This window comes from Aquarana catesbeiana, linkage group LG05 (assembly GCF_042186555.1).
Source record: "Aquarana catesbeiana isolate 2022-GZ linkage group LG05, ASM4218655v1, whole genome shotgun sequence".
NCBI lineage: Eukaryota > Metazoa > Chordata > Amphibia > Anura > Ranidae > Aquarana > Aquarana catesbeiana.
This window is the reverse complement of record NC_133328.1, coordinates 310792375-310809213: the sequence shown is the minus strand read 5'-3', so window position 1 is coordinate 310809213 and position 16839 is coordinate 310792375. Positions and strand designations below refer to the sequence as shown.

General features: G+C 41.3%; 1 protein-coding gene and 1 long non-coding RNA gene across 2 annotated transcripts in view; one reads left to right on the top strand and one right to left on the bottom strand.

Annotated features, from left to right (window-relative positions):
* The window catches only part of MED10 (mediator complex subunit 10), a gene marked incomplete in the record, with an annotated part of 66769 nt that overhangs the window by 35618 nt on the left and 14312 nt on the right, over positions 1 to 16839 (top strand).
* Positions 6167 to 12729, bottom strand: LOC141144804 (uncharacterized). Its single transcript, XR_012244467.1, has 3 exons — positions 12136 to 12729; positions 6661 to 6732; positions 6167 to 6627 (listed from the first exon to the last, which is right to left on the bottom strand). It is a non-coding gene; the product is annotated as an uncharacterized lncRNA (long non-coding RNA).

Below are 16839 nucleotides of genomic sequence, written 5' to 3'. Positions count from 1 at the left end.
TTAATCGGCTATTAACATAATGTGGTTAAAAAAAAACTGAAATGAGCCCTTTTATAGTACAAAAAGAGCAAATAATCGCTACTGTAACTATTTCTTTCACAGTTCTATAGTAAAAAAAAAAAAATGAACCCATTACAGTAGTGATTATTTGCTTTTTTTAAAGGGCTAATATTAATTTTTTTTAACCCCATTATGTTACTAAACTTCTTACACCTGATTCACATCTATGTGTTTTTTGGTGCTTTTTGCAGAAACGGACTACAGTTCATTTACATGGTTTCCTATGGGACACGTTCACATCTATGCTTTTTCAGCCGCTGCGTATTTGGAAAGCGTCAGTGACTTTTTTTTAACGCAAAACAGTGCTTTTTTGGTTCAACATACTTCAATGGAGAAGCTGCAGAAAAGCATGAAATGCGTTTTTGCAGCAATTTGTGTTTTTTAATCTGCCCAACAACAAATTGGCCAAAAAAAACGCAAATCGCAGCAAAATCACGTGCGCAAAAATCAAAACGCACAGCAAAGAGCACTGCAGAAACAGATCAAAAGCAAACTGCATAGGTGTGCACCGAGCTTTATGCTGGCCACACCGATCAATTTTTAGATGAGAATATTCAGACGAAAAATCTTTGTACATTCGATGAATGAAAGAATGTTTTAAATTTTCACTTGTTTTTAACATTCTGTTTTTAAAATAATTGTAATTTCTGAATGAAAACCACATGCACTGTCTGATAATTCCTTTCTCCAAGAAGTTTTTTATTATTTCCAAATTTTCCAATCACTGTGGTTGAAAATGAACGTCGATTTGACCCTACTAATGATTAGAAAATCGAACGAACGTTCTTATCTCTCCTCTAATAGTATATACAGTATATCTCCTCTTATAGTATATACAGTATATCTCTTCTGTCTGTTATTCTCAGAGTGGATTAGATATTTTGCTCCCTAACCATATAGTTGGCTATTTTTATTTACCACTGCATAGAGATATTTAAGAATAAATTGCCTTTTTTAACCCCTTCCCGCCGACCGAACGCACATATGCGTACTCGGCTTTCCGGGGTTATACCGGGATGATGCCCGCAGCTGCAGGCATCATCCCGGTACCGTTGTTTACAGCGGGCGATCGGCTACCCGTGTATAACAACTGATGCGGCTAAAAGCCACTCAGCTGTTATACCGGAGGAGCGGGAGGGGACATCCCCCCCCCCCCTCCCGCCGCTGTTACCGGGCCTCCCGTGCGATCGGGAGGTCCGGTGTCCGTTCGGCTGCCTTCGGCGGCTGGGGGCGGGCTGGAACGAAGCTGCAAGCGGCTTCGTTCCAGCCTTCTTGTTGTAAATGCGGAAGCGACGTCATGACGTCACTTCCCATTTACTCGGCTGCCAATGGCGCCGAATTTAAAAAAGTACACAGTATTCAGAATCGCCGTTTTCGGCGATCTGAATACTTTGAAGTGTAAAGGAGGGATGGGGGGTCTTTTAGACCCCCCATCCCTCCATAAAGAGTACCTGTCACCACATATTACTGTCACAAGGGATGTTTACATTGCTTGTGACAGCAATAAAAGTAAAAAAAAAAAAAAAAAATTTTAAACACAATTTATAAAGTACAAAAATAAATTAAATAAAAAAAAAAAAAAAAAAAAAAATTTTTAAAGTGCCCCTGTCCCCGCGAGCTCGCGCAGCGAAGAAAGCGCATACGGAAGTCGCGCCCGCATATGTAAACGGTGTTCAAACCACACATGTGAGGTATCGCCGCGATCGTCAGAGCGAGAGCAATAATTCTAGCCCTAGACCTCCTCTGTAGCTCAAACCTGGTAACCGTAAAAAATTTTTAAATCGTCGCCTATGGAAATTCAAAGGTACCGTAGTTCGTCGCCATTCCACGAGTGCGTGCAGTTATAAAGGGTGACATGTTTGGTATCTATTTACTCGGCGTAACATCATCTTTCACATTATACAAAAAAATTGGGGTATCTTTACTGTTTGGATTTTTTAAAATTCATGAAAGTGTCACTTTTCCAAAAATTTGCGTTTAAAACACCGCTGCACAAATACCGTGTGATAAAAAATATTGCAACAATCGCCATTTTATTCTCTAGATTCTCTGCTAAAAAAATATATATAATGTTTGGGGGTTCTAAGTCATTTTCTAGCAAAAAATACGGATTTTAACTTGTAAACACCAAATTTCAAAAATAGGCTTAGTCATGAAAGGGTTAAAACTTTACATATTTAACTAAATTATACACCACACTTTTTTTTTTTTTTCTTTTTAAGGTTATTAACCGATTAATCGAAACAATAATCGGCCAACTAATCAATTATGAAAATAATCGTTAGCTGCAGCCCTACCTTGGACCCATTGTCAGACCCTATGCTAATGCAGTGGGTCCTGGGTTCCTCCTGGTGCACGGCAATGCTGGCCTCGTGTCGAGTATGCAGCCAGTTTCTGGAGGATGAAGGAATTGATGCCATTAAATGGCCCCCACACTCGCCTGACCTAAATCCAACAGAACACCTTTGGGAAATTGTTTCGGTCCATCCGACGCTGCCAGGTTGCACCTCAGTCTGTTCAGGAGCTCAGTGATGTCCTGGTCCAGTTCTGGGAGGAAATACCCCAGGACACCATCCATCTCATTAGGAATATGCCCCGACGTTGTCAGGCATGCATACAAGCACATTAGGGCCATACAAACTACTGAGTACCATTTATTTATTTGAGTTGCTGCAATGAAATTTCAGCAAAATTGACTAGCCTGCTGCATAATAAAGATAATCACAATTTTTTTGCGTAGACTAAAAATCACAATTCTCGCGACGTAAAATCTTTCACATTCTACAAAAAAATGGGCTAACTTTCTGGTTAGGGTGTTTTTTTCTTTAAAGTAATTTTTTTCAAAATTGCATTTGAACGACTGCTGCGCAAATACAGTGACACATAAAATATTGCAACAACCACCATTTTATTCTCTTGGGTGTCTTCTAAAAAAAATATATAATGTTTTGGGGTTCTAAGTAATTTTCTAGCAAAAAAAAATTATTTTAACCACTTGACGACCGCCTCACGCTGATGTACGTCAGCAGAATGGCACGGGCAGGCAAAATCACGTACCTGGTACGTGATTGCCTTCCCGCGGGCGGGGGGTCCGATCGGACCCCCTCCCATCCCCCCCCCCCGGTGCCTGAGGCGGTCGCCGTTGGTCTGGCAGCGATCAGAGATGAGGGGGAGGCCATCCGATCGTGGCCCCCCCCCCCTCGCGATCGCTCCCAGCCAATGAGAATCCTCCCCTGCCTGTGTGTAGTACACACAGGCAGAGGATGTGATGTCATCTCTCCTCGGCTCGGCAGTTTCCATTCCGGCGCCGAGGAGAGAAGACTGTAATGTAAGTGCACAAACGCACACAGTAGAACATGCCAGGCACACTTTACACCCCTGATCCTCCCCCCTCCCTGTCACACTGATACCAAGCAGTTTTTTTTTTTTTGTTTTTTTCTGATTACTGCATGGTGTCAGTTTGTGACAGTTACTGTGTTAGGGCAGTTAGTATTAGCCCCCTTTAGGTCTAGGGTACCCCCCTAACACCCCCTAATAAAGTTTTAACCCCTTGATCACCCCCTGTCGCCAGTGTCGCTAAGCGATCATTTTTCTGATCGCTGCATTAGTGTCGCTGGTGACACTAGTTAGGGACGTAAATATTTTGGTTCGCCGTCAGCGTTTTATAGCGACAGGGACCCCCATATACTATCTAATGTTTTAATCCCTTGATTGCCCCCTAGTTAACCCTTTCACCACTGATCACCGTATAACTGTTACGGGTGACGCTGGTTAGTTCGTTTATTTTTTATAGTGTCAGGGCACCTGCCGTTTATTACCTAATAAAGGTTTAGCCCCCTGATCGCCCGGCGGTGATATGCGTCGCCCCAGGCAGCGTCAGATTAGCGCCAGTACCGCTAACACCCACGCACGCAGCATACGCCTCCCTTAGTGGTATAGTATCTGAACGGATCAATATCTGATCCGATCAGATCTATACTAGCGTCCCCAGCAGTTTAGGGTTCCCAAAAACGCAGTGTTAGCGGGATCAGCCCAGATACCTGCTAGCACCTGCGTTTTGCCCCTCCGCCCGGCCCAGCCCACCCAAGTGCAGTATCGATCGATCACTGTCACTTACAAAACACTAAACGCATAACTGCAGCGTTCGCAGAGTCAGGCTTGATCCCTGCGATCGCTAACAGTTTTTTTTGGTAGCGTTTTGGTGAACTGGCAAGCACCAGTGGCCTAGTACACCCCGGTCGTAGTCAAACCAGCACTGCAGTAACACTTGGTGACGTGGCGAGTCCCATAAGTGCAGTTCAAGCTGGTGAGGTGGCAAGCACAAGTAGTGTCCCACTGCCACCAAGAAGACAAACACAGGCCCGTGGTGCCCATAGTGCCCTTCCTGCTGCATTCGCCAATCCTAATTGGGAACCCACCACTTCTGCAGCACCCGTACTTCCCCCATTCACATCCCCAACCAAATGCAGTCGGCTGCATGAGGGGCATTTTCTTTATGTCCTCCCGAGTACCCCTTCCCAACGGACCCCCCCAAAAAAGATGTTGTGTCTGCAGCAAGCACGGATATAGGCGTGACACCCACTATTATTATCCCTCCTGTCCTGACAATCCTGGTCTTTGCATTGGTGAATGTTTTGAACGCTACCATACACTAGTTGAGTGTTAGCGTAGGGTACAGCATTGCACAGACTAGGCACACTTTCACAGGGTCTCCCAAGATGCCATCGCATTTGCCGCCCCCCCCCCCCCCCCCCATCATCTTCCGTGTTTTTCTCTGGCTCTCCTGTCTCAACAGGGAACCTGAGAATGCAGCCGGTGATTCAGCCAGCTGGCCATAGAGCTGATCAGAGACCAGAGTGGCTCCAAACATCTCTATGGCCTAAGAAACCGGAAGCTACGAGCATTTTATGACTTAGATTTCGCCGGATGTAAACAGCGCCATTGGGAAATTGGGAAAGCATTTTATCACACCGATCTTGGTGTGGTCAGATGCTTTGAGGGCAGAGGAGAGATCTAGGGTCTAATAGACCCCAATTTTTTTCAAAAAAGAGTACCTGTCACTACCTATTGCTATCATAGGGGATATTTACATTCCCTGAGATAACAATAAAAATGATTTAAAAAAAAAAAAAAAAAAAAATGAAAGGAACAGTTTAAAAATAAGATAAAAAAGCAAAAAATAATAAAGAAAAAAAAAAAAAGCACCCCTGTCCCCCCCTGCTCTCACGCTTTAGGCGAACGCAAGCGTCGGTCTGGCGTCAAATGTAAACAGCAATTGCACCATGCATGTGAGGTATCACCACGAAGGTCAGATCGAGGGCAGTAATTTTAGCAGTAGACTTCCTCTGTAAATCTAAAGTGGTAACCTGTAAAGGCTTTTAAAGGCTTTTAAAAATTTATTTATTTTGTTGCCACTGCACGTTTGTGCGCAATTTTAAAGCATGTCCTGTTTGGTATCCATGTACTCGGCCTAAGATCATCTTTTTTATATCATCAAACATTTGGGCAATATAGTGTGTTTTAGTGCATTAAAATTTTAAAAAGTGTGTTTTTTCCCCAAAAAATGCATTTGAAAAATCGCTGCGCAAATACTGTGTGAAAAAAAAAAAAAAAAAAAAATGAAACACCCACCATTTTAATCTGTAGGGCATTTGCTTTAAAAAAATATATAATGTTTGGGGGTTCAAAATAATTTTTTTTGCAAAAAAAAATAATTTTTTCATGTAAACAAAAAGTGACAGAAAGGGCTTTGTCTTCAAGTGGTTAGAAGAGTGGGTGATGTGTGACATAAGCTTCTAAATGTTGTGCATAAAATGCCAGGACAGTTCAAAATCCCCCCAAATGACCCCATTTTGGAAAGTATATACCCCAAGCTATTTGCTGAGAGGCATGTCGAGTCCATGGAATATTTTATATTGTGACACAAGCTGCAGGAAAGAGACAAATTTTTTTTTTTTGCACAAAGTTGTCACTAAATGATATATTGCTCAAACATGCCATGGGAATATGTGAAATTGTCGGTAAAATTCCATTCTCTCACTGATCAGTCAACTCCGGTCATGTTGATTAGAAGTCAGATTTATTACCAATGTATCGATACATGGGGATGAACTCTGTACACAGCAAGTAGATTCAACAGAGTCATACAGGAACCCTTTACACATGTCATTTTATAACAGTATTTGGCAAGCTACCATTGGCTAAGGCACACTGGTGACTCATGGTGCATCGTCAGCTTTATTGTCAAAAACAGTGCCCTTTCACAATATGGCCTAATATGGTAAACTTTTGCTAGTTCTTTAAATATTGTTGTAGGTGTTGGTCGGAACTAAGCAGATTGCATAAACAATAAGCCAGCGCCATTTTAGCTAGAAAAAAAGCATATAAGGAACAAGGCAAATGTCGATATCACTTGTAATTCTTTGCATATTTCTTATCATTCCCTCCTCTGATATCTATATTTGCTTCCTCAATTTATTACTTCAGTGCAGGTCCGTTCCACAACTGGGTTTTCAGACCTTAGCAAGTCCTTGACCTTGGCAAGTCCAGTCCATTTCCCAAACCAACCTTCAAGCCAAATTGTGAATGGATCATCAGTACCTGAGTTTTCCGCTAATTCATTCGATAAAGCTTTCAATCCTTCGAGGGCTCTAGTTACGGTTCCTCCAGGAGCTGTATTGTTAGGAATAAAGGTGCAACACATACCGCCAAACATTTTACAGACCCCTCCTCTTTCTGCTAGGACCATATCTAATTCCATCCTATTCTGCCATGCCGTCAGAGAGGTAGGGGTTAATTGCTCTGTCAATCTCTTAACTGCATCCCTGGTGTAGTTTACAAACCCTTGTTGGATAGATATATATATATATATATATATATATATATAGTTAATCCAGTCAACATTTTTTTTTTTTTTTTTTACTGTCACCCACCAGAGAAGAGACTCAAATCCAGCTGCCACATGATTCCTAGCTTTGAACTCGCTCGGCACTCTACACGGAACCCCAATCTCATCTATATAGATCTGAGGGTCAAAAGACCCCGCAGGAGAGGTGTCCCTTCTGCTCCTCCGGTGACCCTTCTTCCAAGGGGACTCTGACAGTAAGCGCAGAGGCATTGCCAGCTGTACCAGGGCACAATCCCCTTGGGAATTGGCTGGGATACTCGCTCTGAGCCTCTTGTCTTCGCATAACCACCAGATGTCCGCCCTCTGGGCGTTGTGCTCAACCCAGTTGTCACCCTCTCCCTTTGCAATTTTGTTAATCCTCTCCATGCAGTAGTCTTCCGGTAAAGACCCCAAATCTTTGCCACTCTCATTCCCCGGAAGTGCAAAACAAGTAAAGTTGCCAGGGTATGCTGTGACAGCAGGGGGTATCTGAGGTCTCTGAACCTGGGGAAACAATAAACTTAATGTGTGACAGGGAGTGTTGGTGTCAGGTTTGTATGTTTTTTGATATAGCTTTAGCATACACTCTAAACCATCTGGATCTGTATTGTTATTTAAGGGAAAAAGCACTGTCGCCAGCTGGGGTCTGGCCCCTGCACAGACCAAGCAGTTCTCTTTTTTAAGGGTGTTAGCAGTATATATTAACCATTCAAGCCATTCATTCTTATCCTGGTATCCTGTTTCTAATGTTATAGCTTCTTCCACATGAGATTGGTGAATCTCACTGTGGATCCTAATACCTCTACTTTAAGTCGGTCCTCATTATCTAATTCTTCTTGTTTGTCTCATTCTTTGGTTTGACTTCAAGAAAGAATTTTCCCAAAGGGTCAGTTCCTGATATCCAAGCTCCTACACGGTATAACCTCTGATCTTCTAGTTTTGGGTCCTTCAGGGAAATCAATAATATATTGCAATTCTTTGATTCTGTACAGGGAGAGTGGGCCGCTTTAGTTATGGTTAATCTATTCTTTAAATCTCCTGCTGCTGGGATCTCATATCCCCAATCCTGCTGCAGTTGTCCACATGACTGAATCCCAAATAGTACACCTGGTAGTTCCAGCCAGGTAGCACACGTATTTATCTGTCCAGGTCAACTTGCTTGCTTCTATCTTATCTCCACAATCTGTCATCTAGCAGAAATCCACCTGTATAGTACTGGTGGTTCCTTCAACAAAGGTGAGGTTCAATGCTCTTCCTGTCTCTTCCCAATTGATTGGTTCCACTATCCTCCCGTGTCTCCTACCTCCCCGTATAGAGGCCTCTCCTAGAGTCACCAATACTCCCACGAGGAACAAAATCCCTACCATCCTATCTGAAGTGAGGGGGGCCTAGATAGGGCCTTTTCTTCACCAAGGTTGAGACAAGCAGACCTTTTATCTGCCTCCCTTTTGTATTTGGACTTTCCCCCTCCTTCAGTCTTTCTGTCCCTACTCTGCCTATATTTACCTTTTTACAGTGGGATTGGTGAATCCAGATACTCCTTTCAGCAATTCTTACTGCAGTGGGAGTAGTAAGGAGTACTTCATATGGCCCGTCCCACTTAGGGGAGTGGCAATGCTTCTTTCTGATCACCTTGATGAGTACCCGATTTGTACTTTGTCTTCTATGGGCTCTCCTTCTGGAATGGAACACTCTTGGTTAATTTGTTTCTGTTTTAATAACCTTGACATCTATTCTGCTAAGGTTCTCTCCCCTTCCTCTGTGTGGGTTTCATTTGGTAATAAAGGTATTTTATAAGGTCTACCATACATCATTTCAAATGGACTCAGCCCCACTTTAGTGAGGGTGATGTGCATGCTTAAAATAGCTAGTGGGAGACAGTACATCCAATTTTTTCCCTGTCTCTTCCATAGCCTTTTTTAGCTTGCTCTTTAATATCCCATTATGTCTTTCTACGAGCCCTGCTGACTGAGGGTGATATGCACAGTCGTTCTTTTACTTCTATACCCATCACTTCTGTTAGGTATTTTATAGCCTGATTTACAAAATGTGGACCATTATCGCCATAAATCTTCTCTGGTATCCCAAATCATGAAATGATATCTTTTAGTAAGGCTTTGGATACTGTTAAGGCGTCAGCACTATATCTCTACCCATGTGGTCAATGCATCAATGATTTCCAAACAATATTTCTTCCTTTTCACATTTGTCTAATTCAATAAAATCCATGCAAATGTGTTGGAATGGATATTGCGGTGTGGGGAACTTCCCTTTCCGTGGTCTTATGCCTCCCTGAGCATTGTGTCTTGCACATATGCATTGAGAACAAAAAGGTTTTTTTTTAGTAGTTTGTGAAACCATAGGCTGTACATACCTTATTTAACATCTCAGTCATCCCCCTGTTTGACACATGAGTTACTCCATGTGTCAATACTGCTGCATACCTAAATAAGGATTTTGGCAATACCAGCTTTCCTTCAAGTGATGTGTAGATGTTATCTATTATTGTGCAACCTTTTGTTTTCCGATATTGTTTCTCCCCAAGGGATACATTCTGCTGTATATCAGTAAGGACTGTATGATCTATCTCTATGATTTCCTGTTCTGTCATGTGTCACTTCTGCATATCCAGTTACACTTGTGCCATCTGGATTTTTCGTACTGGAGCCATCAACAAAAAGTGTCATGTCAGGGTTAGATAACGGTACATCTTTTCAATCACTTCATGGCAGGCCCTTTTCAGCGATGGCAGCAGTACAGTCATGTTTATGGCCATCAGTAGGAAGTGGTATTAGTGTGGATGGGTTTAATGTAGTACATCTCTGTATTGTTAAGTGAGGTTGTGTCAAAAGTATTGTCATACAGTAAAGGTGTCGTGCTGGGCTCAAATGTATGGACCAATGGGGCGCGGTCAGTATTGAATACCCAGAAATCCAAGCTCTACAAAAATTTGTCATGCCCAAAAAAGACATCATTTGTTTCTTTGTTTCTGGCTTCGGCACCTGGTGGAGGGCTCAAATTCTCTCCTCATCCAGGTGTCGACCTTCTTTTGAGATATTATACCCTAAGTATTTGACCTGCTGTTGCCACAACTGGAGTTTAGTTTTATTTACCTTATGCCCTTGGTATAACTGCTTGGTTAACAGCTTGTAAATCCTGTACCATTCTATTGCAGGGGCTATACCCTCCTCTGCTTCCTTCTTAAGGGGGTATCTCCTTCATCACCTTGCACAAACACTTTACTTTCCCATTTTTTTTTCCATCGCTTTCAAATACTTCTCAGAATGCTTAACATATTGCAAAACATCTAAAACTGATGCAGTTCAGTAAGTAACCAAGTTTTTAACAATGTAATCCTTATGATCCTGTTTTAATCCATTAACAAAAGCTATCTTTAGCTGTTGTTGATATGCACTATTCACATCCTCAGCTTCGGGGAGCCCAGAGAACACTTTAAAAACTTCTCGTAGTTTATTTAGATAATCACTGACACTTTCCTTGTCTTCCTTTACAGTCATATTAATCTTTTGCCAGTCAGTTCGTTATACCCATCGGAGATTGCATCTCTGATAGAAGGCAGTCAATCTATCTGTCAAATCTTTGCTATCAAGGGCCAGTGGTTCCCCTCTTTGTTGAGGGGGCACTGTGGCTACACAGGGGTCCCAATTTCCCTTTACTGATGCCCAATCTGATCCTAGAACCCTCCTTAAAGCCCTTTCCACTTCGACCCCGTTTAGCCTATAACTGTTCCTCAGACCTTCCATATTTTCAATGATTTCTGGGGCCCCAAACTTAGGATGTTTAATATGCTCGGTAGCCTTCTGCACGTCACTCTCAGTCCATGGTTTAAAAACAGTCATAGTTAGGGGCTGACCGTTTTGTCTGTCTCTTTGTCCACTAGGGGCAGTTGGGCTTGGCATTTCTCTTTTTTTTTTTTTTTTTTTTTTTTTTTTTTTTTTTTTCCTTATTCCGCCATTTCTAATCTTTTACTTCTTCTTTTTTTTTTTTTTTTTTTTTTTCATTGGGTCCTAACAATTTAAGCTTATCCACCAACTCCTGACACCCTTTCACAGTTAGTTTACCATTGTATCTCAACTTCCTTTCCCACTTAGCACAATATTTAACAGATTTTGGTTATTTGCTATGCATTTCTTATCTCCTTCTAATGGGGAAACTATTCCCCAGGTCTCTGTTTTTTTTTCCTTGAGTTTAGAATACAAGACTGGTAATTCTACTCTCGAACTTTGCCAGAATCTATATAAAACAGCAAACAAAGTCCAAACTCTCCAAACAGGAAATAAACATATATATATATATATATATATATATATATATATATATATATATATATATTATACATACACATATATATTATACATACACATACACGTACACACACACATATGAAATAACTTATACCTTTACCTTATTTACTACAAAGTACAGTTGGTCAAAACAAACAGTGTTCTTAACGTTCTGATCAGAATTTTTTTTTTTTTTTTTTTTTTTTTTTACACACACTCGCACAAAAAGAGGAAGTGCACTTAGGTGTCCGTGAGGAGGGGGGGAGGAGTGAGTCCAGTTTTTTTTTTTTTTTTTTTTTTTTTTTTTTTTTTTTTTTTTTAATTACAGGTTTGCAGCCAGACAGATCATAAAGCAGGCCTTTTATCAACCTGTAAACTACCAGACTAGCAACCCTTGGATCACAGTAAAGCAGAAATATAAGACTCCCCACACAAAGTTAGCAGTAATGTTAAACATGAGGAGGAAAGAGCGAGAGTTAGTCTCATGATTTAACAAATGCAGCAAAAGGAACAGTGCAGGAAATATTGCTCTCGAGAGAAAAAGAGAAAAACGATCGATCTATGGGCCTGTTTGTCCCAACCACCACTCAGTTAGAAAAAAACCTGAAATGGCCACTGTGACTCTCTGTAATCTATCCATATTACGTGTAGTCACTATTCACAACAATTATCAATCAACTATCATCTTTCGGTACCTTAAATTTTTTTAATCTGTCTCGGACAGCGGGCTACGTCTATTTACCATAGGCAACGTCCCCAAGTGCCTCTGTCTTCGGCCCCTGTGTCACTTAATCAACTTACAGTGCCGGAATACTTAATAAAAACCCAAATCACCTCAAGTAGAAGAGAAAAGAAAAGAAGAGAAAATAAAAAAATCTGTCTTACCTTTCACAGACTCGGAGGACTGGATCAGAAGTCCAGGAGTAGAAGTCAGGTGTGGATCCCGGAACCGACCAGCCTCTTTTTACCACTTAACTTGAGTGGGAGGACCTAGGTCTCGGCGAGAGGGAGTCTGATACTCACCGATATTTTGGACGGAACCGTTCGATCCACCACCTAATCCTTACTTCCGGCTCGAAAGGACCATAATGTCGGTAAAATTCCATTCTCTCACTGATCAGTCAACTCCGGTCATGTTGATTAGAAATCAGATTTATTACCAATGTATCGATACACAGGGATGAACTCTGTACACAGCAAGTAGATTCAACAGAGTCATACAGGAACCCTTTACACATGTCATTTTATAACAGTATTTGGCAAGCTACCATTGGCTAAGGCACACTGGTGACTCATGGTGCATCGTCAGCTTTATTGTCAAAAACAGTGCCCTTTCACAATATGGCCTAATATGGTAAACTTTTGCTAGTTCTTTAAATATTGTTGTAGGTGTTGGTCGGAACTAAGCAGATTGCATAAACAATAAGCCAGCGCCATTTTAGCTAGAAAAAAAGCATATAAGGAACAAGGCAAATGTCGATATCACTTGTAATTCTTTGCATATTTCTTATCAGAAATTACACCCCAAAATGCATTCTGTTGCTTCTCCTGAGTACAGGGATACCACATGTGTGAGACTTTTTGGGAACCTAGCCGCGTACGGGACCCCAAAAACCAAGCACCGCCTTCAGGCTTTCTAAGTGCGTAAATTTTTTATTTCACTCTTCACTGCCTATCACAGTTTCGGAGGCCATGGAATGCCCAGGTGGCACAAAACCCCCCCAAATGACCCCATTTTGGAAAGTAGACACTCCAAGCTATTTGCTGAGAGGTATAGTGAGTATTTTGCAGACCCTACTTTTTGTCACGAAGTTTTAAAAATTGAAAAAAGAAAAAAAAATTTTTTTTCTTGTCTTTCTTCATTTTCAAAAACAAATGAGAGCTGCAAAATACTTACCATGCCTCTCAGCAAATAGCTTGGGGTGTCTACTTTCCAAAATGGGGTCATTTGGAGGGGGTTTTGTGCCATCTGGGCATTCCATGGCCTCCGAAACTGTGATAGGCAGTGAAGAAATCCTGAAGGCGGTGATTGGTTTTTGGGGCCCCATACGCAGCTAGGCGCCACAAAAGTGCAAAAAATGTGGTATCCCCATACTCAGGAGAAGCAGCTAAACGTATTTTGGGGTGCAATTCCACATATGCCCATGGCCTGTGTGAGCAATATATCATTTAGTGACAACTTTGTGCAAAAAAAAAAAAAATTGTCACTTTCCCGCAACTTGTGTCAAAATATAAAATATTCCATGGACTCAACATGCCTCAAAGCAAATAGCTTGGGGTGTCTACTTTCCAAAATGGGGTCATTTAGGGGGGTTTTGTGCCATCTGGGCATTTTATGGCCTTCAAAACTGTGATAGGTAGTGAGGAGTAAAATCCAAAAATGTACGCCCTTAGAAATCCTGAAGGAGGTGATTGTTTTCGGGGCCCCGTACGCGGCTAGGGTCTCCAAAAGTCCCACACATGTGGTATCCCCGTACTTAGGAGAAGCAGCTTGAATATTTTTGGGGTGCAATTCCACATATGCCCATGGCTGTGTGAGCAATATATCATTTAGTGACAACTTTTTGTAATTTTTATTTTTTGTCATTATTCAATCACTTGGGACAAAAAGAATTAATATTCAATGGGCTCAACATGCCTCTCAGCAATTTCCTTGGGGTGTCTACTTTCCAAAATGGGGTCATTTGGGGGGGTTTTGTACCGCCCTGCCATTTTAGCACCTCAAGAAATGACATAGGCAGTCATAAACTAAAAGCTGTGTAAATTCCAGAAAATGTACCCTAGTTTGTAGACGCTATAACTTTTGCGCAAACCAATAAATATACGCTTATTGACATTTTTTTTTCTACTAAAGACATGTGGCCGAATACATTTTGGCCTAAATGTATGACTAAAATTGAGTTTATTGGATTTTTTTTATAACAAAAAGTAGAAAATATCATTTTTTTTCAAAATTTTCTGTCTTTTTTTCCGTTTATAGCGCAAAAAATAAAAACGGCAGAGGTGATCAAATACCATCAAAAGAAAGCTCTATTTGTAGGAAGAAAAGGACGCAAATTTCATTTGGGTACAGCATTGCATGACCGCGCAATTAGCAGTTAAAGCGACGCAGTGCCAAATTGGAAAAAGTCCTCTGGTCCTTATGCAGCATAATGGTCCGGGGCTGAAGTGGTTAACTTGAAACCAACAAATGTCAGAAAAATCTTTAGTGTTTAAGTGGTTAAACTTTTTTCGCTTACACACAGTCTATTTCCATTGACAAATTGTTACAATGTTTATACTTAAGTTCAACTGATAAAGAATATTTTGATTCTTGGCAGACTGCCCAGTTTTTTGTCTTCCTTTCTTTTGACTGCTGTGGCTTCAGAAGAGCAGAGAGAATTCTTTGCATAGAAAGAATTGTGAAACCCTTTTAGTCAAGATCGCTATAACGATTCTTGACGATTAATTGTGCAGCTCTAGTTATGGGCCACCTTCAGGTGTTGACACTGGTTTACCCAATCAAGGAAGTTCACTCCCTACATAGTGCCCACATATGAAACCGGTGGTCAAACCACACATGTGAGGTATCGCCGTGACCAGTAGAGCGAGAGCAATAATTCTAGCCCTGGACCTCCTCTGTACCGCAAAATATGCAACCTGTAGAATTTTTTAAACATCGCCTATGGAGATTTTTGAGGGTAAAAGTTTGACGCCATTCCACGAGCGGGCGCAGTTTTGATGCATCACAGGAGGTTTTTCATCTTAATTCATTAAGGTGAAAAATATTGAGGGTTTACAACCCCTTTTTTAAAAGCCCAACTAAAGTTTTTGTTCCCCTTAAGTGTGGGGGGTCAGAGGTGATAAAAATGTGGATTAACTGCTTATAATGTTCTAACATCAATTAACATCCCCAAGGAACTACACCACTGGAGCATGTAAGAGATAAACCAACCAGCGGTAGGCATGGTCCACCAGACATCAGCTTTCAAAGGTGATTTAAACCACTGACATGAAAATGAACAAAAACATATTCTGTAGTGTGCAATTGCGTCAATCTAAAGCACTGGGTGTGATTTCTGTCTGTAGTCTGATTCCTCTGCTATTTGGTGTAATTTCAGACAGGCTGTACTAGAGGTCGACCGATATTTGGCTTTTTTTACTTAATTGGCATCGGCCGATTGTGCTGATAAAAAAAGCCGATTCAGCGGGACTTGCAAATGACTTCTGTAATAGAAGTCAATTGCAAGTTGTCTGAAGTTTTCTTCTCTCCTCCTCTGGGCAGCCTGCCAAGTCTGATAAGAAGATACATTGTATCTCTTTCAGGTTCTTTTATCAATAGGCTGAACTCTGTGTGGAGAAGTTTTCAGTTTAACCATTTAAAGACTAAATCTTTTCTGACACTTGTTGCTTACAAGTAAAAATCCTGTATTTTCTGCTAGAAAATCACTTAGAACCCCCAAACATTATATATTTTTTTTTTAGCAGAGACCCTAGGGAATAAAATAGTGGTTGTTGCAATATTTTATGTCACACGGTATTTGCGCAGCGGTCTTTCAAACGCAATTTTAAAAAAAAATACACTAATGAAATTTAAAAAAAAAAAGCAGTAAAGTTAGCCCATTTTTTTTTTCGTCCAAAAGTTTTGATTACCTGTTTTTGTGTATTTAATATTTAAGATATAGTTAATTTTTTTTTAATCTAAATTCTACATACAAGTGAACTGATTGGAGGTTTGTTTTGTTTAATAAATGTTTAAATATAAAAAATTTCTGTATCACTTATTACTTAAGGCTGCTTTCACACTGGAGCGGGCATGCGTTGACGGTAAAACGCTGTTAATTTTAGCGGCGCTTTACCATAATTTTAGCGGCGCTATTCGGCTGCTAGCGGGGCGCTTATAGCCCAGCTAGCGGCCGAAGAAGGGGTTAAATGCGCCCCTGAAGCGCTGCTGCCGAAACGCTTTGCAGGCACTTCGGCAGCGGTGCGCATTAATTTCAATGGGCAGGAGTGGTGGAGGAGCGGTGTACACCGCTCCAAAGATGCTGCTTGCTGGACTTTTTTTTTTTAACATCCTGCCAGCGCATCGCCTCAGTGTGAAAGCACTCGAGCTTTCACACTGACTGCAGGGAAGCCGTTTTACAGGCGCTATTTTTAGCCCAAAAGCGCCTGAAAAATGCCCCAGTGTGAAAGGGGTCTAACTGTTAGATTTTATGAGATGAAGGGAAAAAAAAAAAAAAAAAAATTGGCCTAATATATCGGCCCAAAAAAAATCGGCATCATATGTCGGCCATCGGCCACCGCGATTTCTAAATATCGGCTTTGGCATCGGCCAGAGAAAAACCCATATCGGTCGACCTCTAGGCTGTACCAACTTCAAGTCATCATTGGGGATAAGGAGGGGAGCTTCAGCACACAACCTGGGATTGTGTAGAGAAGGGTGTAACCCCTGCCTCCACTCAGGTCTCAGATTACATTTAGCTCTCCACCCTTAGCTGTACAGTATGGGAAATCGGATCCCCAACCCCTGCCTCTTGAAGCTCAGAAAACCTGTGCAAATTCTAGACTTTTAATAGCTGTAAAGAGATTGCTGCAGATAAACAAGTACAA